The sequence below is a fragment of the Papaver somniferum genome, unplaced genomic scaffold, assembly GCF_003573695.1.
Source record: "Papaver somniferum cultivar HN1 unplaced genomic scaffold, ASM357369v1 unplaced-scaffold_139, whole genome shotgun sequence".
Classification (NCBI taxonomy): domain Eukaryota; kingdom Viridiplantae; phylum Streptophyta; class Magnoliopsida; order Ranunculales; family Papaveraceae; genus Papaver; species Papaver somniferum.
Genome location: NW_020623156.1, coordinates 588170 through 612795, shown reverse-complemented (window position 1 = coordinate 612795; position 24626 = coordinate 588170). Strand labels below are relative to the sequence as shown.

The 24626-nt window shown below is 38.9% G+C and overlaps 4 long non-coding RNA genes across 5 annotated transcripts; all 4 read left to right on the top strand.

Moving 5' to 3' along the window:
- The first annotated feature begins 373 nt into the window (after positions 1–373).
- LOC113335337 lies at positions 374–5552 on the top strand. 2 transcript variants are annotated; one of them, XR_003353286.1, is made up of 3 exons: positions 374–942; positions 1351–4141; positions 4283–5552. It is a non-coding gene; the product is annotated as an uncharacterized LOC113335337 (long non-coding RNA). The 2 variants fall into 2 exon arrangements; XR_003353285.1 differs by having other exon boundaries at positions 374–4141.
- A 717-nt stretch (positions 5553–6269) lies between these two features.
- On the top strand, positions 6270–7200 carry LOC113335338. The gene is made up of 2 exons (XR_003353287.1): positions 6270–6503; positions 6658–7200. It is a non-coding gene; the product is annotated as an uncharacterized LOC113335338 (long non-coding RNA).
- Positions 7201–18498: 11298 nt separating this feature from the next.
- LOC113335340 lies at positions 18499–19093 on the top strand. The gene is made up of 3 exons (XR_003353289.1): positions 18499–18634; positions 18770–18872; positions 18985–19093. It is a non-coding gene; the product is annotated as an uncharacterized LOC113335340 (long non-coding RNA).
- A 161-nt stretch (positions 19094–19254) lies between these two features.
- On the top strand, positions 19255–20693 carry LOC113335339. Its single transcript, XR_003353288.1, has 6 exons — positions 19255–19417; positions 19521–19571; positions 19842–19888; positions 20005–20058; positions 20236–20343; positions 20609–20693. It is a non-coding gene; the product is annotated as an uncharacterized LOC113335339 (long non-coding RNA).
- Positions 20694–24626: the final 3933 nt, after the last annotated feature.

The window sequence follows — 24626 nt, the reverse complement described above, 5'->3', positions numbered from 1 at the left end:
CATCACGACAGTTAGATGTTTTTGGCTAGGATGAGACCGGAATGGTCGGATCACATGTTTGTCTCTCAAAATGTTATTCGTCCGTCCAAGCTCAAAACCTATTATGTTTGTATTATAGATAACCCACAACTAAAAGGCATAAACATGACCTTCACACAGGATGACCTTGACCTCTAGCATTGAAGATGCTCTTAGGAGTTCGATCCGTGGCCAACCGGTTCAAACATTGAAACGCTACTTAATCAGAGGAGCAATTGATTAATTTGGAATCCCAATTCCGCGTTTCAAGCAAGTCATCTTTTATTTTTTTTTAATCCCTCAACTATTTATTTTAAAATTTCAGTTCACAAATACTGTAGTACAATGTAAAGCCGTCTTTCAAATCCTTAAGTTAAAAAATTCAAGATACTGGATAGCTTCTAGAGAGTGCGAATAAATCGGCGATCGACTCAGTGGCGGGATCGGTATACTGAGTTACTGAATTCCCACCTAAATTTGCACCAATCTTCACTCTGATCTTCTGTTTCTCTTTAATTTTTCGACTTTAATCTCATCTGTTCATGTATTGATTTGGGTTTCTCAATTTCTTATTATTGCTTCCGTTTGTCGTTTGCCCTAACTTTCTTTCGATGCTCTCAAAGTTTTCTTAATTTCCCTGTGTTGTTTGTGTCATGTCTAGCAGGTATTGCTAGGTGGCGTTTGATTCCCCTCTCTGCAAAAGGTTGGCCGTCTTAAGGGTTGTCCCATGTTTGAAGGTTTTTTCTCCATGAAGATAAGGTTGAACCTTACTTTTGTTGATAAAGGTGACATTGAAAATTGTTCTGCTCCAAAAGACGGGTGCTCTGATCAATAATCCATTACAAGTCCATAAATTACAATTCAATTTCATTACTCAAATGAAAGGTGGCGATGTTCTGCTGAATCCGTTTACACATTGCAGAGGTAATTCATGCAAACCTGCTATAAAACCCCTCAATGTAAGGTCTGGGTTAATACATCTCATAATCTTTCTACTTCTTTGCATTTCTCTCTATTCAATGTCAACTAGAAAATATGTTGGAGAAGTTTCTTATCTAATAGAGAGAATTAGGAAAACTAATCTCAATGGAGAGGATCAAATTCAAAGAGTTATTAGTTATCCCAGCATTAAGCTTCAACCTACCATTCAAAAATGGATTGTTGGTTTGGTAGCAAAGATTTTCTGTGAGCATCCAATGAGTCCAGACACTGTGGAACAAGAAGTTATTATGGCTTAGGGTCAGAATCATTTTCAAATTAGACGTCATGCTAGATATATGTTTATTTTCCATTTTTTTGTTTGGGACTCTTATAATTATGTTTTGGAAGAAGGCCCTTGGAGCTTTGATGGTTATCTTGCGGTTTTTAGAGAATGGAGTACCTCTATCATTCCAGAAAATTTGGATTTTCATGTGCAGCAATTCTGGATTGACAATAAGAAGCTGCCTCCAGAATTTCTAAATGTTGAAGTGGAGAACCAAATTGCTAGAATTTTGGGCAACCCTCTCAAATTAGTCCCCGAAGATGGTAACCCAACTGACACTAATGCTGTAATGTTCTTATTGAATTTAATATCTCTAATCCAATGATTAGAGGTTTGTTAACTGAAAATGCTGCTAAAGTTACACAGTGGGTTCCAATTTATTTTCAAAGACAACCAAGAAAATTATGCCCTGCATGTATTTTTATAGATCATAATGAACTTCAGTGTCCAACCAAAGCTAATGACGTTCAACCTATTGGGAATTATATATTCAAGTTTGGAGAAGACTATGGTGAAGTTATTGATCCAAGGCAGTATAATCCTAAATACAAGCAGGGTGAACAGATATTGATTTCTCCTAAGAAATCTAGGGGCAATAAGAGAATGGAAAAGAAGCCTTTTCAAATTCCTGAAGATGGTTACCGTGTTTCTACAATTTATACTCAATCAGGAGGAGATATTGCTGAAAATTCAACTGCCAGAAGACCCAAAAGAGCTCGTGGCAGTCCTGGTAGCAGTAGTCAAGGAAGTCAGCAAGTAGATCAAGTCTTTTCCGAGCATCAATTCCAATAAGAACAAGTGGCCAATGATTATTAGGATGAATCTTATCCCCAAGAGTATAATGGGATGCATCCAAGCTATTACAGAGCTTATCCTCTAATTGGAGACTGGGACAACCTAATTATTCAGCAAGCAACTAACCATACATCAGAGCAGGAGAGTCAGGTTTCTTTTCATCTCAAACTCAACTCTCAATCTCCTTTTTTCTATGAGTATACTATACATATTCCTTTTCTTATTTTTGACAACCTAATCAGTATGAAGATATTAACATGGAATGTTCAGGGAATAGGTAATAAACACACTAGACAACATCTTAAAGACTGTATTTTCAATTACAACCCTGATATAATTTTCTTATCTGAGACCAAAAACAAGGCTGTTAATACACATAAATATCTGGTTCCTATGGGGTATCCTAATCTTGTTTATAAAGACACTATTGAGAAAGCTGGTGGAATAGCTTTTATGTGGAAAGATGGATTAGAATTATAAATAGTAGACCAATCTAGTAACATGATGCATGTTATTGTTAATTTTGGAGTGTAGAAGCTGGAATGGTTTCTTTCATGCATATATGGTTCTACTCATAGTGGTGAGAGGAAGGCTTAATGGGGATATTTGCAAGATCTTGGACATGATATGCATATACCATGGGTGATTTTATGAGATTTAAATTTAACCCTCCACTTTTCTGAAAAACATAATTTTTCTACTAATTCTTCTCCCTCATTTCAGATTGTTCATGATACTATTGATATGCATGGACTTAGAGATGTCCCTTTTACAGGAAATCCATTTACTTGGTCTAATCATAGGAAATCTACTAAACTAGTCAAAACCAGGATAGATAGAGCTTTAGCTAACAATAATTGGTTTACTAGTTTCAAAGATAGTGTTATTAACAATCTCCTTCCTCATGGGTCTGATCATGCTCCTATTCCTTTGCATATTCATCTTCCAGACAAAACCAATAATAAACCTTATAGATTTTATAAAGTTTGGCTTTCTAATCCTCTGTGTAAAGAAGTTTTGAGAAAAAGTTGCCATTTAGAAGAAAGCCTGCATCTTAACGAGCTTCCAAAGAAGATTCAACAAACTACTGAAGCCTTGAGGGATTGGAATCATAAGTCCTTTGGTCATGTCAAAACTGAAATTAGAAGAACTCAGAATCTACTACAAAAAGCTAAGAATTCTCCAAGACAAGATACAACTCTCATAAAATCTCTTGAAGATCAGTTAAACAAATGGTATGACAAAAGTGCTCAAATTACTTATCATCAATCAAGGGAACAAATTCTTTGGTTTGATGATAGAAACAACAAGTATTTCCACAATAAAGCTAATTTCAGAAGAAGAAGAAATCATATAGATACTCTTCAGGATTCAAATGGTAATTGGATCTCAAACAAAGAAGAAATTTAGAAGTTACTTCTTAAGCATTTTAGGGACATCTATACTTCTTCTAATCCAACTATGGATGCTGATCTTCTCAATCTTATTCAACCTTGTGTGACAGAAAAATAAAATCAAATGCTTATTAAGATTCCTTCATCTGATGAAATTAAAGAAGCTATGTTTCAGATTAATCCATGGGGTGTTCCAGGTCCTGATGGATAACAAGTGGATTCTATCAGCAATTTTGGGATATTGTAGAAACCAATATTGTTAGTCTTGTGCAAAACTTTTTTATGACAGGTCAATTTCCTTCCCAAATCAATCACACCTTCCAAGTCCTAATTCCCAAGCTAGGAATATCCACAAAACCTAGAGATTGTAGACCAATTAGCCTCTGTAATATCACCTATAAGTTAATCACCAAAATACTAGTTGTTCAGGAAATGGTACACTACATGAAGAAAACACTTTTTTATACGGGAGTGGTTGGTATAAAGCTGGATATGGAAAAAACCTTTGATAGAATGGAGTGGAGCTTTCTTCATCAAATTCTTCTTCATTTGGGTTTCTCTACAAAATGGTGTCAACTGATCAATTACTGTGTCAGTACTGCTTTCATTTCTATGCTGCTGAATGGTGTTCCAATGGAGCCAATAATCCCCACAAGAGGGCTTCGACAAGGTGATTCTATCTCTCCTTATTTATTCATTCTTTGTATGGAAGAGTTCAGTAGGCTGATTACCAATGCCAACAAACAGAAGCTGATGGATCCTATAAAACCTGCTCCTAAATGTCCAGAAATTTATCATTTGTTTTTTGCAGATGATTGCATCATCTTCACAAGGGGTAATACAAGATCAATGGTTAATCTGGGGGAATCTAGTGTTTTTTTTCAGTAAACATATGAACAGGGATTCTTGTGAAGAGGTAACTAGAAAGCTGCAGATGAGAGAATTAGATTTGAATGAAAAGTATTTGGTTACTAATTTTATTATACCAAGAAGCAGATATAATTGTCTGGATCCTTCTATTAATAAAATATAAAATAGATTACCAGGTTGGCAAGGAAAACTCATTAATCAAGCAGGTAGAGCTGTCCAAATCCAGACTACTCTAAGTACCAGTGTTCAATATCAAATGGGTGTTTTTATGCTACCTGATAAAACTCATAAGAAGATTAACCAAATTCAAAGGAGATACTTCTGGAATCACAAATAAAATAAGGGATTTAATCCTAAGTCTTGGTCTTCAGTCTGTACAAGTAAAAGGTTTGGGGGATTGAGATTCAAAGATTCAAAGAAATTCAACATAGCCATGTTAACTAAACTAGCATGGAGATTACTGACTCAACCTCAGAAGGAATGGGTGAAGGTTTTAAATGCAATTCATGTCAAGAATAAAGATCCACTAGTAGAAGACATTTCAAGGAAAAATTCTTCTTGGGTTTGGCAGAGTATTCAGCATGGTTTATAAGTCTTGAAGCAATATTAAATCTGGGAAATTGGTGATGGGAAGTCCTATTAAAGCTCTTCAACATAACTGGTTTCCAATTTCATATAATAGTAATACAAATGCAAGGAGTTCTTATCTAAGCAATGATACTAGGGTTGCTGATTTAACGGATACAGAAAAGAAAACTTGGAACATACAACTTCTGAGTCAATACTTCAATCCAGATCAGATTAAAGAAATTATGACAATTAAAATTCCATCAAAAGGGGAAGATACTTTGAGATGGTCTCTTCCTTATTGTGGAGCTTTTACAACCAAATATGTATATAATGAGTTGTCTAAGAATAATGCCGGTATTTCCCATCTTCATCAAATGGAAGGTAAAGGCTGGCTTAAGTTATGGAATATGGAAGTACCTCACAAAATCCAAATGTTCTTATGAAAATGCTGCCATGACATTCTTCCAGTTAAAAAGAAACTATTCAGCAAAAATAATAATATGGATCAATTGTGTCCTTTGTGTCTTAATTCTGAGGAGACTAGCACACATCTCTTTCTTCATTGTCAGTTTGCTGAAGTCATATGGTTTGGAATCTATGCTGCCCTCTTACAATCTTTAAAAGAGAAAATTTTTGTTATAGATTGGATAGTTTCCTGGTTCTGCAACAACAACTCCTTAGAAGATGAGAACAAAGATATGGCATGTCTTGCGGCCTGCACTCTTTGGCATATCTGGAAAGCCAGATGTGAGAGAGTATTTGAGAATAAAATGAATCATACTAATAGCATAATTCATAGAATAAGGCATTGCATACATGCTTTCTCTAATTCAGATGTTTATGTTAAGTCTAGGGAATGCACTATTCCTAACCAATGGAAGAAACCACCTGAAAATTGGTTGAAATTAAACATTGATTCTTCGGTTAAAGATACAAATTTTAATGCTGGTTTTGCCTTAATCTTTCGTGATGATACAGGGAAATTCTTGGGAGCCATGACATACTCAGCAGTAGCAAGGGATATCCATCAAGCTGAAGCTCTAGTTCTCCTTCAAGCTCTCATATAGATAAATGAATTAGGATTCAAACAAGCACTAGTGGAAAATGAGGATTTAGTGACCACATCTTCGACTGTCGATGACGATCAATTGACCGTGGACTGGTCAAAACTGTCATAGATCTAATAAAAAAGCGGAGCACGTCTCAGAGCATTAATGTTGGTCGTAGAATTAGATTTTTTAATTATAATTTTATCCTTTACACGTAGACCCATTCTTTGACCGATGACCGTAACTCTTTTCTACGGTGCGGGACCTATTACTTTTACACGCTCTAGGTTATCTACTGAGGGATATCTCTCTCCACTAAATAACCATTATCCATATTTTTCTTCCTCTTTCGTCTCTCTTCTCTCTAAAACCCATTCAAAGCCGAAATCATCAGAAGAAAAGTCAATTTCTTTCTGAACTACCCAGATCCATCTGCTATCATATAAAAACCAACAAATCTTCATGAAACAAAGCATACCGCCACGAAAAAGGGAAGAAAAACCATTGACTTCTTCTTGATCTCTCCAGATCCAATTATTTCATGTAAGCCCATATTCTTTAATTTAAACTCAAAACCATTTTTAATCGACCATTTTATTTTCATCTTTGCTTTTTAGTTGTATTAATTTTTCTTCTTATATTTTTGTAGTTAGGGTTTCAGTTTTTTCATTTGGATTTCATTTTCTCTTTGTTGTAGATTTTGTTTGCTGTTAGAGTTTTAAATATCTATTGATTTTTCTTGTCGGAGTTTCTAATTTGAAGACCAGGTATTATCCTTTGTTGAATTTCTCAACAGTCGAAGGGATATTTGGTTTTAGGTTTCACCTTTACCAACAGTTGAAGAATCGACCGATTTACCAGAAAGAAGGTAAAATTGATAGCTCGTTTTATGATTATTTCCATCCCTTTACTTCCAATTATGATTAAATGGTTAGATTTTGGCTTAACTTTGGGGGTTTTTCATAAAATTGAAAGTTCATAATTTATTGATTAATTTTTATTTAGGTTTTTTTTATAGAACTCTATCAATTTTGTTGAACAATTATCCACTAGCTCACTATGGGTTCATATAGCATGCAACTGTATTGATTCTGTCGAAGAGATATGAGGTTCGGTTTTTAACTTTTCTTCTCCTTTATGTTAGAGATTTTCTTGAATTGATAGTGGTTGTTGTTTTAAAGTTTGGTTGTATGTGTGGTCAAACTTGGTGGGTTTGTGTTATGCTTTCAACTTTTAACTATTTGTTGATGGTGGATTTTAGTTCAGGGTTAAAATTGTAAAACCAGTATTTAATGCGCTGATATCCTGCAAAGGGTAAATCCGTTTGATAAGTGATGAGTACCTCTTCACTTTATTTATTCGAAGCAATTCAATAAATACAAAAAATTCACTCAGAATGGTGCATGCAGCAACAATCCCAATTATTCTGTGAATTTTAGCATTATTAAATAATGCATGATTTGCCTGGTATTTCCTGTGTTGTTCCTAGCCGAACTCTCATTATTAGCATGGCATGACGACTGAGTGTTCACTCTTAGCAGAGTAACATGAATCTCCAAGTGCCAATTTTGGGACATGCATGAAATACCCGTACAGGCTGCATCACTCTCTGACAAAGAGAATTTCGAATTGACGCGAAACAGCTCGATCGAATGTATTTAATTTCCTTAAAGGAAATCTGGACTGTCCGTATCAGTCTCAGAAAAAATCACGGCCGCGCAAGTTGGCCACATGATTTAACCAGCCTAGACGAACCTTAACAGGAGCAGGCGATCACTGATGACCGGGGGCGGGCCCGCTTATGCCATTGCCGGTCGAACACCACGTTATGCTTTCAACGCTGGCCGAACGCCAGCCCTAAAATAGGGTGGTCGTGTTGTTTTGGGAAGGCTCGAGCGAGCGAGACTAATCAAGTCTGTCTTAAAGCTGTCACAACCGTCCAACTTCGCCATCCTGGTTGGACGGCTTAGATCGTCCCCCGAATGATCAGGGAAGTGCTAACACACACGTTGGAGGACCCACTCCTCACCAAACAGATCGGTTTTCTCATGGCAAAGCCATGGAGCAATGAACGTTTGCTCGAATCATGGCTGACGTGATGCTTTGAAAGGTCGCGGAAATTCCACTAGTGTCTTAAAACGATCACAACCATCCAACTTAGCCAACATATTTGGATGACTTAGATCGCGCCTAGGACCATCAGGGGAGTGCACATATGTTCACCGTCAGCCCAACGTGGGCCCCGCACGATCGGTCTCTCTAAAGGAGAAGTATAGCTTGCCAAATTGTATTGCAAAAGTCACGCGTGCGTGACTGTTTAAAAACCCTAATTAGGGTTTGCGGCGATGCATATCTGTCGTAGTCGATCTCGTCCATCCATCTTCGCCATCCTAAACGGAGGGTGTAGATATAGACTCAAGAGGTCCCAAGGATGTTGACGTGATCACCGTGGGCCCACCTGTGCGTGTGATCAGCCGGCCTAGGCGAACCATGACCGAGCGCCTCGAAACGCACGCGCTAAGGTGGCATGTCACACGGCTTCCAAATCCTTTGCGGCAATGGATTTTATCGCAAATCGATCACGTCCACTCATCTTTGCCAGTCAATTTGAGTGACCTAGATCAAGCCTTCATGGGACTGAGAGGTATAGACATGCACAACAACGAACCGCCTACATGCATGACCGATCGGTCCCACCAAAGAGGGATGCTTGCGCACCTCTTAAAAACCCTAACATTCAATCAACGGTCGCAAATAAGTGCCGTAAACCATCTCGTCAATCCAACTTTGCTAGCTTGGTTGGACAACCTAGGTTAAAATCTAGGCGACCAATGAAGCACCTCGATGATCATCGTCCGCCACTCTTCCACGGGAGTGATCGACCAGGGGATGGCTCGCCCATGCGGCCTCCAAACCATCACTCGAAGATGGTTGGGCGTGATGATATTTTAAGACGCTTAATCCGCGACTTATTTGGTTAAGCTTTAAAACAGCGATGCTTCATACATATTGATTGTTTTGGATTCATTACATGCATCGATCATACACGATATTTCATGAATATCAATATCTTAAATAACTTAGCACCATATGATATTTCCTGCGGTGGGTCCCAGGATCCGCTCTTTCGAGACATCAAGCATGTCACAAACTGGGGGATACTTACTAGGGTATTGGTATGGCGGTTTACAGCGTGCAGCGTGCAACGCGCCATTACAAGAATGTGTCAAGAAAAGGTGGACGGTTAACAGTGATGATGGAAGTGGGCAAAGGTGTGATCGTGTGACAATCACCACTCCTACACGACCCCACTACTCCATCACTTCACCTCCTCCACTTCCTACGAGATGAGGGTTGCGCTCAATGACTTGTATAAATAGGTCCTTCACCTATTTCTAAACAACACGGTTAGAGAAAAACCAAGTGTTGTTACAGTATCCAGAAAACACCCAGAACTGATAGCTTACATTGTGCCAGCCAGTTCAACATTCTGATACAAGTCATAAACGACCAACACCTTTACAATCTCAACGCCTTCTTCGCTTCCCTCCCTAAGATCAACCCCTTCTCCTTCACTTTGTGACCGAAGCAATTCTGGAACGACCATTTCTTGGTTTAGGCCAGAATTGTATAGATTGATCTCTCGAATCAAAAACACTCCCGTGCAGTGCATTTGTATAGGGTTTAGATTCGTTTCTCATCAACACACCCTAAATTACCAAAACAGCAGAAACAGTTTTCACCCATAAACAATTGGCGACCACAGTGAGAGATTAATCTCTCTGTTGTGAAGTCAATCTCTTCAATACCCAATCCCATTTGGCTGATTTTAAAGATGGTTGGTCTTAGGACTCCCCCAACAATTTCAGATCCCCGGTCGAAGTTCCTACAATGAAGATACCCCCCCTTCCCAATGGTGTATCTGACGGTGTAACTGCAAGAATCCCAACATTGATCGAGTTAGCGTGAGTGCTGGAGATTCGGACGAACAATATGGACCTGATCAAATAAACGATAAACGACATACTCGGTCTCCTCATCAAGATGACATCAGATATGAGCGGTTCTCCTGTCACGGAGATTTCTACACTGGGGACTGATCCTCGCAACGATCCTCCTCAAGCGGTTCTCCAGTGTAAAGTTTATGCGAACTTTTACACCTCTCAAAGAATCAGCGGACGGAGACGTTTTCTGCAATCAACCAGATAGCCCTGGACGTGCATTTGACTCCTTTGCGTCCAGAAGCCTCGAAAACACCATAGATTTCTGTGAATAATGTCACATTTACAGAAGAATACATGATGGCGGAAGAAGGTCACAACCGGGCCCTACATGTTACTGCACGCATCAAGGATTCAGAGTTCAAGAGGTCCCTCATCGACACGGGAGCGTCTTCGAATGTGATTACTCTCAAGACACTCAGGACAACCAAGGTTCTCCCAAGAAAGATCTTGCAGAGGCCTACTACGATGATAGACTTTGAAGGGAACCAAACCAACACATACGGGTATGTCAATCTGAATTTATCTGTAGGGCCCGTCCAGTCAAAGGTGAAATTCGAAGTCATAGAAAAGGAGACGGACTACCATATGATAATAGGGAGGTCGTGGATTCATGAAAATAGGATTGTCCCTTCGACGTATCATCAGTTCCTGAAGACTATGCTGAATAAAGAAGTAGTTCGTATTCCTGTATCATTGTCTCCTTACGCGCCGATATGTGGAGTGGAATTGTTTGAACCAGGGGAAGCTCCGCGGGAAGAATAAAACAAAGTTCATTGCATCCCACTCCCCACGTGGGCGTTAATCCAGGAAGAGGACCGACTTGCATCATTGAGGGCTAAGTCCCACGATGCATCTTTGCTGACAAGGCGTTCTTCTTCATCCGGTGAAGCCACGACCCACGTTCACACTAAGAGGGAGCGAACTTTTATGGCGAGCCGTGATAAGAAAGGTAAAAATGTGTACCGACGCCGATGTTAACAGGGGAAACTGTTACCCAGTCTTTCCGCCCAATGGAATGCTACAATAGCGATGAACTACAGGAGGAAGAAGTGCTGGATGCTCCACGACAGCTGCAAGACAGCACCAACTCCACGACTGATGAGCTCGAAATCGTTAATATCGGGAATGAAGAATCTCCCAGGCCTATCTCCATCAGCTCAACTTTGTCCAAAGATGAATGCAAGAAGCTTGTGCAACTTCTCAAAGAATATCAGGACATATTCGCTTGGACGTATGAAGAAATGACCGGTTTAGATGAAAAATTGGTCACCCATCATCTACATGTCATACCTGGATCCAAACCAGTCAAACAGTCTCCGAGGAAATTCCGACACGAGGTAGATGAGCAAATCAACACTGAAATCCAGAAGTTGCTAGATGTTGGATTCATCAAACCCATTCATCATCCGACCTGGTTGGCTAATGTGGTTCCGGTGAAAAAGAAAAACGGGCAGATAAAGTGCTTCTTGGATTTCAGAGACTTGAACAAATACTGTCCCAAAGACGATTTTCCTCTACCTAACATCGACATGCTAGTAGATTCCACCAGCGGACACGGCATGTTCTCCTTCATGGATGGATATAGCGGCTACAATCAGATAAGGATGTATGAGCATGACGCAAGTAAGACAACTTTTCGAACTCCTCTTGGAAATTTTTACTATACTGTAATGCCTTTTGGTTTGAAGAATGTCGGTGCAACGTATCAACACGCTATGACGACAATCTTCCATGACACGATGCACAAGCAAGTCGAAGACTACGTGGATGACATAGTAGTTGAATCTAAAGCTCGGGTAGACCACACAGGAGTCTTACGGCAAGTATTCGAAAGGTGCCGAGAATACAAATTGAAGATGAATCCTTTGAAATGTGCTTTCGTCGTCTCTTCAGGCAAATTTCTGGGATTCCAGGTAACTACTGAGAGGATCAAAGTAGACCCATCCAAGATTAAGGCTATCCTCACGATGCCTCCACCACGAACTGTGAAGGAGATCCAAAGTTTTATGGGCAAGGTGAACTACATTCGACATTTTATACCTGGTTTGTCCCAGCTCGTTGCTTCATTCACCCCCTTACTGAAGAAAGGGGAAAGTTTTGTTTGGACCGTAGTACAACATGAAGCATTTTGGAAGATTCAACGAATATTGTCATCTCCATCCATCATGAAGTCTCCCATCCAAGGAAGACCGTTATGTCTCTACACTGCTTTTAGTGATACCGCCGTCGGGGCTCTGCTCGCTCAAGAAGATGACGAGGGAATCGAACATCCTATATACTATTTCATTCGAATATTGAGAGATGATAAACTCAGATATCCCAAGGCGGAAAAGGCATGCTTAGCCCTAATTCATTCCATTCAGAAGCTCAGACATTACCTTTTATCCAACAAGGTGGTGCTCATATCTAAATCTGATCCTGCGAAGTTTATGCTTTCAAAACCGGTCCTGATGGGAAGGTCGGCCAAGTGGCTTCTCCAAATGTCAGAGTTAGACATAACGTGTGCATCACCTAGAGATATCAAAGGACAAGCAGTTGCAGACTTACTAGCAGCATTCCCTGGAGAAGGCACTACTGCACTGCGCGAGGACCTTCTTGGAGAATTTCCAGACATCTCCGTTGTCGAAGAAGAAGCGCGGCTATTATATTTTGATGGCTCTGCCACCCCTAGCAATAACACTAGAGGGGATGGAGTAGTCCTTGTGTCTCCAACCGGTGAAGTCTCATCGCACTCCTTCAAGATGGACTATCAATGCACTAACAATTCAGCAGATTATGAAGCCTTCCTCATAGGGTTGTCATTAGCCAAGCAAGAAGGGGCCACACGTCTGGAAATAAGAGGTGACTCTAAGTTACTAATTAATCAAATGAATGGAGTATATGTGTTGAAGGAGGTGACACTAGCTACGTACTGATCATAGGCGCAAGGGTTACTAAACCACTTTGCTGATGCAACTATAACCCATGTTGGTTGCAACAACAACAGATGTGCCGATTGTTTATCCAAGATGGCATTCAAATTGCAGTTCGAAGGTTTAGAAGAAACCTTGACGGTGAAGAGGAGAACGGTAGAATCAACGTGGCTTTCACAATGCAAAGACACTGAAACCTACAATTGGCGAACTCCGATCATTCAGGATCTCAACAACTCGCTTTCTCAAAGAAAGGTCAGTCTCAAAACCTTGCAGAACTTCTTCATGCTTCATGGTATGTTATATCATCGAAACCCGGATGGTTCCTTATCAAGATGTCTCGGAGATGAAGAAGCTCAGCTGCAGCTTAACCGCGTTCACAATGAAATTTCCGGACAAACGTTGGAGGTAACGCTCTATCGTCGTCTTCAACGCCTGGGCTATTACTTGCCATAAATGTAAACCCAATCTCGTTTACTTCAAAATTCTTGCTCTAATTGTCAAATGCCGCCGCATCAATTGGAGGTTTTCAGCGTGAGTCATGCTGGGAACTGGAGAGAGCCGTATATTAGCTGTCTTCGCGATGGATTAAATCCTGCTAATCAAAAGGATGCCATCAAGATGAATCAAAAGGCGAAGCGATTCGTATTTCATGAAGGGATCCTGTATAGCAAAAGTTTTAGAGGAAATCTGTTATGGTGCCTAGCCGAGTTAGAGATCCCAATTATGTTGAAAGAGATGCTTGAAGGGGAACATCAAGGGAAGAGGAAACTGTTTCTGCAGATACACGAGAAATACTATTGGCCGACCATGGAGGATGATGCAAATGCATTTGTTCAAAGCTGCCACAAATGTCGAATTCATGGGAACCTCGTTCACGCACCTTCCGCCCTTTTACACTCGATAAGAAGTTCATGGCCATTTTATAGCTGGGGACTTGACATTATTGAAAATATCAATACGCCGTCATCAAAGCATCACGAATACATCATAACCGCGACAGAATATGTTACCAAATGGGTTGAAGCCATTCCTCTACGAGGGACTACAATAGCAACGATTGCGGCTTTCATCAAAGAGTACATCATTTGTCGGTTTGGCATGCCTAAACATATCATCACCGATAACAGCACTCCCTTCGCCAACAAACAAGTACGAGAGTTGCTTGAGGGATACAGAATTAAACAAGTCTTCTCTACCATTTATTACCCCCAGGGAAACGGACAAGCTGAGAGCACAAACAATACACTAATTTGGATTCTCAGACGAAAAGTGCATGACAATCCCAGAAAATGGCACGAACAGCTACAGGGCATATGACAAGACTATAAGGCCGCGTGTTTCTAAAGACGGCCAAGCACATTTAGCAAGACCTATCTGCACCAAAGTTCTCTCCAAAATGTGAAGGTCCTTATGTGATTACCAAGGCTTACAGTACCGGCTACTACAAGATCATTAAGGTGGATGGAGGCAAGTTAGAAGCATTCATTAATGGAAAATGGCTCAAGGCATATCATGCTTGATCATCGTCCTACCATTGTCTCAGGACATGGCAAAACAAGCATTCTTTTTTCATTACACATCTGAATTATCAATTTATTCAAAAATACATTAATGAAAAACTCATTCCACCTGCCAAAAAATAAATAAAAATAAATGCAATTCATTTCTCAAAAGTTTTCAAAAAAAAAAGAAAAAGAGATGACGTGAGCTCCATTGAGAATAAGAAAATGAAACCTAGAAGAGGTCATCCAGAAGATTACAGTTCCTTGAGAGCATCATCTTCAACCTAGTTTGGTATCTCTCTGTCCTATTCTTCAAGTTTTGGATTGCTTGCTCCACCTTCTCTGATTCCGCATCCAGAGCCCTCTCTTCCTCCAAGATAGCTTTCGCAGTAGGAACTACATTCACGAGGATACCAGCTCGATCGACCTTGATAATGTCAAGATGCTGCCGCAACCATCCCACGTTGAACTCCATTGATTCGTAGGTAGACACCATGTTCTCCCAGTTTTCGAGGTTTGATTCAGTAACGTTGTGGATAGAGATATTTTCCATCTCACCAATCATGGGAAGAAGGCAGTTTACCGTGGTAACCAAAAAAGATGAACAATGTCTAACTACATTCTTAGTTGCAATATGACCAAAGAATTCACCGACAGTTCGGTAACTGGAAGATAGACATTTCATGTGGATATCGAATGAAAGTCCTGCGTTGGGATATTCATGAGATTAGATACCCAGATCAGCATCTTCAAGATATGGGGGGGGGGGGGAAGCGTGTTTGAGTTTGAAGGCAGGGGACTGTTTAAGTCGTCATCATCGATTATTTGACACACATGTTCCAGTAGTATATCCTTGTGAAAGGTGGGGTTTATTCACCTGATCATGAAGAACAAACAATTGTTCGAAAAAGTAAAATAAAGGAAAAAGTAGCATCGTTGAAATCAAGAGATGGATCGGAATCATACCTCGGGTGCAAGTCGTGTACGTTTAGCAGAAGAGCCTGGATGGTATAAAGAGGACGATCCATTGTTGTTCGACATGATGAAAGATGGAGTTCCTGCAAAACCCTGTCAAGAAAAGATAAATGGTGGTTCTAAATCCCTTTGTGCACATATGTATGGAGGAAACCCTAAAGGAAGACCAAATCGGCTGCATCGAGGGTTATCCGATGAATAAGGATTCAACCGACCAAGTCGTGCTTTCTTCCAACCCTAATCAAAGTTGGAAAGGTCGCTGGATATCTAAAAGAGAACGATTTGACCAGCTCCGGGACGTTTACGGCATAGGGTGATATTCGTCTCTACAGTAAATATTTATTTAATTTAGCTTAATCGTTCTAATATTCGAACTGTCACCATCTAATGCCTACCCCGCAATAGTGCAACTATTACGTGCTAGGCAGGGGACTTAACGTTGATGGTGGATTTTAGTTCAGGGATAAAATTATAAAACCAGTATTTAATGTGCTGACATCCTACAAAGGGTAAAGCCGTTTGATAAGTGATGAGTACCTCTTCACTTTATTTATTCGAAGCAATTCAATAAATACACAAAATTCACCCAGAATGGTGCATGCAACAACAATCCCAATTATTTTGTGAATTTTAGCATTATTAATTAATGCATGATTTGTCTAGTATTTCTTGTGTTTTTCCTAGCCGAAATCTCATTATTAGCATGACATGACGACTGAGTGTTCACTCTCAGCAGAGTAACATGAATCTTCAAGTGCCAAATTTGGGACATGCACGAAATAACCCGTACAGGCTGCATCACACTCTAACAAAGATAATTTCGAATTGAAGCGAAATAGCTCGATCAAATGTATTTAATTTCCTTAAAGGAAATCTGGACTGTCTGTATCAGTCACAGAAACAATCACGGCCGCTCAAGTTGGCCACATGATTTAACCAGCCTAAACGAACCCTAGCAGGAGCAGACGATCACTGTGATGATCGCCGGTGGGCCTGCTTATGCCCTAGCCGGTCGAACACCACGCTATGCTTCCAACGCGAGCCCTAAAATAGGGTGGCCATGTTGTTTTGGGAAGGCTCGAGCGAGCGAGACTGATCAAGTCAGTCTTAAAGCTGTCAAAACCGTCCAACTTCGCCAACCTGGTTGGACGGCTTAGATCGTCCTGCGAATGATCAAGGAAGTGCTAACGCACGTTTGCGGACCCACTCCTCACCAACCCGATCGGTTTTCTCACGACAAAGTCATGGAGCAATGAACGTTTGCTCGAAGCATGGATGGCGTGATGCTTTGAAAGGTCGCGGAAATTCCACTAGTGTCTTAAAACGATCACAACCATCCAACTTAGCCAGCATATTTTGATGGCATAGATCGCGCATAGGACCATCAGAGGAGTGCACATATGTTCACCGTCAGCCCAACGTAGGCCCCGCACGATCGGTCTCTCCAAAGGAGAAGCATAGCTTTCCAAACCGTTTGCCCAAAGTCACGCGTGCATGACTGTTTAAAAACCATAATTAGGGTTTGCGGCGATGCATATCCGTCGTAGTTCGATCGCTTCCATCCATCTTCGCCAACCTAAACAGAGGTGTAAATATAAACTGAAGAGGTCCCAAGGATGTTGACGTGATAACTGTGGGCCCATCTGTGCGTGTGGTCGGCCGGCCTAGGCGAACCATGACCGAGCGCCTCGAAACGCACGCCCAAAGGTGGCATGTCACGCGACTTCCAAATCCTTTGCGACAATGGATTTCTATCGCAAATCGATCACGGCCACTCATCTTTGCCAGTCAATTTGAGTGGCCTAGATCAAGCCTTCATGGGAATGATAGGTATAGACGTGCACAACAACGGACCGCTACATGCGTGACCGATCGGTCTCACCAAAATTGGCGCCCATGTGTGGATTCGGTCTATCCAAAGAGGGATGCTTGCGCACCTCTTAAAAACCCTAAAATTCCATCAACGGTCGCAAATAAGTGTCGTAAACCATCTCGTCCGTCCAACTTTGCTAGCTTGGTTGGACAACCTAGGTTAAATGCTAGGAGACCAATGAAGCACTTCGATGATCACCGTCCGCCACTCTTCCACAGGGAGTGATCAACCAGGGGATGGCTCGCCCATGCGGCCTCCAAACGATCACTCGAAGATGGTTGGGCGTGATGCTATTTTAAGACACTTAATCCGCGACTTATTCGGTTAAGCTTTAAAACAGCGATGCTTCATACATATTGATGGTTTTCGATGTATTACATGCATCGAGCATACACGATATTTCATGAACATCAATTTCTTAAATAACTTAGCACCGTCAACGATATGCTCTTTAGAGACATCAAGCATGTCACAAACCGGAGAATACTTACTGGGGTATTGGTCTGGCGGTTTACAGCGTGCACCGTGCAACGCTCCATTACAAGAATGTGTCAGGAAAAGGTGGATGGTTAACAGTGATGAGGGAAGTGGGCAAAGGTGTGATCGTGTGACAATCACCACTCCTACACGACCCCACTACTCCATCACTTCACCTCGTCTACTTCCTACGACATGAGGGTTGTGCTCAATGACTTGTATAAATAGGTCCTTCACCTATTTCTAAACAACACGGACGGAGAAAAACCAGGTGTTGTTACAGTATCCAGAAAACACCCAGAATTGATAGCTTACATTGTGCAAGCCAGTTCAACATTCTGATACAAGTCATAAACGACCAACTTCTTCACAATCTCAACACCTTCTTCGCTTCCCTCCCTAAGATCAACCCCTTCTCATTTACTTTGTGACCGAAGTAAGTATGGAACGAACATTTCTTGGTTTAGGCTAGAATTGTATAGATTGAGCTCTAGAAACAAAAGAACTCCCGTGCAGTGCATTTTTCTAGGGTTTAGATTCGTTTCTCATCAACACACCCCAAATTACCAAAACAGCAGAAACAGTTTTCACCCATAAACACTATTGTACTGATGTTGATGAGGTTATGGGGATTTTTTGAATGGTTTAAAATGAAGGAGACATGATGAGAGCTGAAGGAGACAAATTGATCAATTTTGTACCCACATGGGTGTTGAATTTTTTAGTTTATTGACTTTGTATTATTGCTTCATAAAAGTTATACATGGAAATCATTGATGATAGAGAATGAATATGGACCAGAGGAGTGGGAAATTAGAGCTCCTGGTAAAGCGTATAGGAAATGGGAAGCTTCAATGGCTTTAGGGCTTGGCACTGATGTCCTATGAGTTATGTGGGAACAAGATGATGCTCCTGACCTGATCACATTGTAAGTAACTATGAACTTTTTAAACACTTCAATATATAAGATGTATCTCCTGTGGAGTAAACTTGGGATCTTAGTAAAGTAGTAAGCATGAATACTCAATTACGGTTATTCTGTTTGTGGACGTTATGATTGCAGATGAAGGACTTGAATACTCGAGGATTTGAAGTAATTTAATAACTTCAGGTGATATTGTTGTTGCCTTCCAAAAGATAAGATACATGAAACTACTAAACAACAGGTTAGTACTTTGCAGAATAGCTTTCTATTTTTGGCTTTCGCTTCTGCATAAGAACCCATGCTTAGTGGAATCTTACTGAGTATTGAACGATGCTGTTTATGCTCATTTACAGTTTCAGGTAGCCTAGATGTATATGGTAGTGAAATGCAACAGCAATGCACGTCAAGGAGTGGAGGTGTTAGAAAACAGACCTTTAAGATGAAGTGTTTGGGAAGGGCAGAACACATCTAAAGTTTATCACCTGCAGAGGTAATTCCATATTCATGGTTACTTGGTTGAAATGTTTTTTTTTATAGAATTAGGATGCATGTCGATGAACCATTTATGAGGGGATTTTTTTTTTTTTAGAATAAAATCCCATCTAGAGGAGTAACTGAAAGAAAGTAGGACTATTTAAAACTATAAGGGTCAAGTTTGGGGATATGGATTAGATGGTGAGGACTGTTGTATAACTTCAGTTCACTTTTCATGAACCTATGATGCACAAAAGAAATATATAAATGTGAATATGTGAAGGAGGATTAACTTTTTATCATCAGTGAGAGGTATGTGGTGTTTCGCAATAAGTATTTATATTTTCCTTAATGGTTGAAGTTTTCAGTAGCACCAATATTTATAAGCTTATCTGTTCTTCTTTACTCTATGCAGCAAAATTTTTACCTGGCTCACTTATTTTGCACTCATAGATGCTCTCCTCAGGTAAGAAGAAGCTCGGAATGCTTATCCAAGGGGTCAAACCCTGCAGTAATTAAGTTGATGTGTCATTGCTCTTTAAGTTTGTGAAGTTTCCTAGTATATCGTTAAGCATATTAGTTTATCCTTTAAATTCTAGTTATGCGAATTTGTTCAATATCTGTATAAAGTGTAAACATCGCACAATATAATAATCAATTGAGAGCCATAAGTATGTTTTAATCTTGAAGCTCCGTCCGTTAGAAAATTTATAATATGTTGAGTTTACCTTTACAGGGTGAAACAACACTCTTTCCGGAAATCCTTAGGAACTGTTGTGCGTGGTGAGTGATACTCGTTTAGTTCCCTCTTTCTTTTTTTCTTTTTTCTTTTTTTTTTTTTTCCATTTTTGTTATTCTTCCTCAAGAGTTCCTCATATATGGTACATGTTCTGGAACAGGGTGGCATCGGGATCAACTTATTGGATATAGACTACTCTGGACCCCCTCTACTGGTGAGTAGATAATTCTGTTATGTTCTCTAATTACCGTTTTATACAGTTCATGAACAAAATTACAAGGTCGGGGTGGCACCTTTCACTGCTGATCCCTTTTAAGATTGATACTATGTTGATACGATGTCAACTGAAATAGTTTATAGATGCGATGAACTAAGCTCACTTGTTTATTAGGTATGCCATCTGGATAAATATAGGAGTGTTGTTCTAGTTTTGGGAAGGACACAAATAGGTACTACCATTCCGTCTTTAAAAAAAAAAGCCTTTGAAGCGTCAGCTCATGTAAGTGGATATCTTCCCTTTCTTAATGCCTTTGCATATGGTTGTCAAAACTCAAAATCATATTAGTGTATTCAATATTCATTTTTTATTGCTCTTTGGATTCGCTGTATATATACCTGGGCCCACTACATTATAACTGTTCTCAGAGCAAGAGCATGTTAGACATAATAACTTTCTTTATTTCTCTGTTACAGCATTTTGGCTATCACATGTGATAAACTACATCCATTTCATCTTTTAACTAATATTTATATTCATTTTCCAGTGGTGTCCGTAAGCATCAATATTTTGGCAGTACCGCAGAGGATGGAATTTTGAATGTCCGGAGTCATGAAAAGGTACGGGTATCCGTTATTACGGTTTTATGTGCTCATTATCATCTAAGCTATCGGGATAGTCTGTTTCAATATCATACTCTGATCTAACATCATAAGATGTTGTGTCGTCGTAGTACCCATCTTTAAGTAGAGCTTGATGTTATCGATACAACGCCTTTCTTTTGTTTCTCTTTTTTTTTTTTCGATGATAGGGAGAATTCTGACAAGCACAAGTGGTCTTGTAGCTGATGGAAGTAGATTACTACCTTCGGGATCAGCAGAGAGGTAATACTATTGCCTTAACATCTCGAATTTGTCCTTATGTTAACCCTGTCTCAGTTCACCATGTGATCAGTTTCATCTCAAATATTATACGATAAGTCTTGTTGGAATCATGCGTCGTGCTCAAGGATGTGTTATACTTGGCAGATATGGGCTCACAGCAAAGAAACAAATGTGAGGTGGTTCCAAAGAAAAAAGTTGATTCAGAAGCTCATTGTAAACTAGGATATTCAGACTTAAATTATATACAACTTGATAGTCATGTTTATAATGTGAAGTTGGCGTTTTAATATGTTTAACAGTGACGTACTAAATTTTAAGAATATCCGTGTCATAATTTGAAAGGTACTCCATTTTTAAAGTTTATAATTTTGTTGTTGTTATCCATCCATAATATAATTGATAACACACCTTAATGTATCCCTATTTATTTTCTTATTTATTTTCTTAAAAATGTGCAAACTTAAAACACCTCAACTTTTATGAAATGGATGAGTATTTTCTTTTTGACAAAAAAAAATACTATCTCCGTTTCTAGAAAAGTGTTATTTTCACTTTTCCAATTTGACCTATTACTTAAGAAAAACTAGACATATTACAGTAAAGCTAAATGCCATTGAAGGAGGTCTAGGCCACCAAATTCTAGCAACCTTATTTTTCCTTACACATTTCACGAACATCCCGCGGGTAAACATTGGGTTTCCTAGTTTGGGTTAATTTCTATATATAACATGGGTTTCCAAAAATATTGAGCAAGGTTTCCTAATTGATTCGCATTTAAAGAGAATAATATTGGGGAATCAAGTTTGCGACTCCTATGAGCAAGGTTTCCTAACTGATCACATTTAAAGAGAATAATATTTGGGAATCAATTTTGTGACTCCTATACCTAGTTAGTAATTCACGGTATTATACGGCGAACCATACCGATCTACCGAATGAAGTTAAAGAGAATAATATTTGGGAATCAAGTTTATGACTCCTATATCTAGTTAGTAATTCGCGGTAAATCGCGAACCGTACCGAACTACCGAATGAAGAAAGTTCCATGTAGAGAATGGATCCTATCAAATATTACTCCCTAAACTAGACCGCTGACCACCAGGCCATGTATCTGTTGGTGTTAATCTTGCATGTGTAACCTATATATATCGCTTTTATATAACATATCACACTCCCTCCCCACCAAATTTTATATTTTTACTATTTAATACATACCCAATTTTGCTCGTCGAATTCATAATTCTAAAAGAAAGAGAATTTGCACTAGGAGTGGCATTGCTTCTAACGGGCCTATTATGAGATTAGTCAAGTCTGGAAGAAATGAACTCGTTAACACATTTGGAAAGCCATAGGTCGAATTATACACGTACGCATGCCGATTTGTATCACTGCCAAATAACGAACCATTGACTGACTTTTTGACCTAATACGAGTTGGCCGAATCCGTATAATACTCGTACGTTTTCCATCCCGAACTTGACTCTGTATCACGAGTTTCTAACTAGGCTCCATCCCAAGCTATGTTTTTATTTTTTGAAGCATGAAATTTATAAATTAATTAGTGGGATATTACAATAGGGTAAATGATATCCAGAGATTCACCAGTTACATTTGGATTGATATGCAATGAATCTAAAGTAGCAAAATAGAGAAGCAGGACATGAGCAGAGGTCTTCGGATAAAAATTACATTGGGAGGAGATGTTGGTTTCGAAGGTCGGAAGATTTTCGTTCAATGTTTACCACAAGAAAAATTGTACTTTCGATGGACAGGATAGAGTCCATGAAAGTTGCTAATGGAATTCTCAACTAATAAGACTAGTTCTTATGAATCTTTCTTAGTTTTTTCGGACTCAAATTATACGCCAGCTTGGGAAACGCTTAGGCCTTGAGGTGATTTCCACTTTCATTGCGGATGGACTATGATTGTCCGGTTTATATAAAATAAACGAACAATGGCTATCCGTTTCTTAAAAGACAAAACGATGGTTATTCACTTTATGAGAAAACGATCATTTTCTGTTTCGGAAAATGGGTCATTTGTCCAAATATTTTTAAATCACGGTTCAAATGGACGAGTAAAAAATAGTTTGGGTGAAATGGCCAAAAAAAACAAATAGTAAGGATGAAACTGGCTACAAAAAAATAACTGGCTACATTTTCTGGTTTCATCCTAGCTTAAATTTAAAAAATAACAAGGATGAAATTGGATACATCCTGTGTAAATTAAAAATAAGAAAAATATTTGAAAATGCGCACGATGAAATTGGTTACATCCTTCCTATTTTTACATTTTTGTCCATTTAAACAGTATCAAAATATAACTGTCCATTTCACCTAGGAATTGTTGATTTTGGTCTTTTTAACCAATTTTGTGTTTCCGTTTACACTATCTTGACTGGTCAACAACGCAAGATCCTGAAAACAATTGTCCGCTTTCTAAATTGGTCAACAAGAGAAACGAGTTCTCTTTTCTCAAGGTTCTCTATCAAACTTTTTTCATTGTGTAGTGAAGGCAAACACGAAATCTCCAAATCCATCAAAAGAATCAATTGCAAATCTTAATGAATGGAGTTCGATCGGATTGGGTTGTTTATTACCAAAAGAGTAATAAAGAAAAAAAGAATTATGTTTATATTTGTACGTAGATGTTTTAAAATGTTTTCCAATGATATAAAATTTACAAATATCCATGGTACAGTTTGAGAGATAAATCATTTCTAAATTTCACTAGTAATTACTCAGAAGGGTATAATTGTATGAAATGCTTAAAAATCGTGCTCTCTCTTCTTTGCCTTAAGAATTATGCAAACTACAACTACGTCATCTAATTTGGGACGGAGGGAGCATATGATTATTTGTGTAAAGAAAAAGATAATTGATTTCATTAATACAAAAAAAGAAAAGATGACTGCATTGTGCTCAAATTCATTATAGATATGTTGTTTAAAACATGAAATGTATTTGGAAGATGGCATGTAAAATAATACATAGTTCTCGGTAGAATTGTAGAACCATGACAACATCATGAATCGTAACCGATAAAACATCTGACAAGATAAAATAAAAATACTGTAGTAGTGTAGTGGAATATCAAAAGTCCACTAATTTCAAGGATATTAAAATAATAAAATTATTTGTTAGCCGTAATACTGATTGACAAATATTTGTATATTGATTTATATGGACCAGGGATAGGCCAAGCAAAGGACTAACTCGGGGTATAAACCGTCCCTTTTTAGGCCCAATACATTTTATATGGGCAAGTATTTAGAAATTTGTATTTAGCCCATCTGTATTTTTGATAAATCAATGTAGTTTTAGCCTAAATAATTTGGAGGACATAATTTTTTTTAATAAAACTTTCTTCATCTATCCATTAATTTTAATGATGATTTTTTAATTACTTTGGTTTCAATGATGATTTTTGTGATCTTATCTATCAATGCATTAGCACAACAACACTATCTGTCATGCTCAATGGCACTCCTTGTGAAGATTTTCATCCAACAAGAGGTATTAGACAAGGTGATCCTCTTTCACCTTATATTTTCATTCTATCTATGGAATTTTTATCAAGACATCTTGCTTCATCTCAAAATAACAACATTATCAAAGGCATTAAAGTGGCTGCACACTCTCCAGCCATTAATAATTTGCTTTTGCAGATGATTGCTTGATT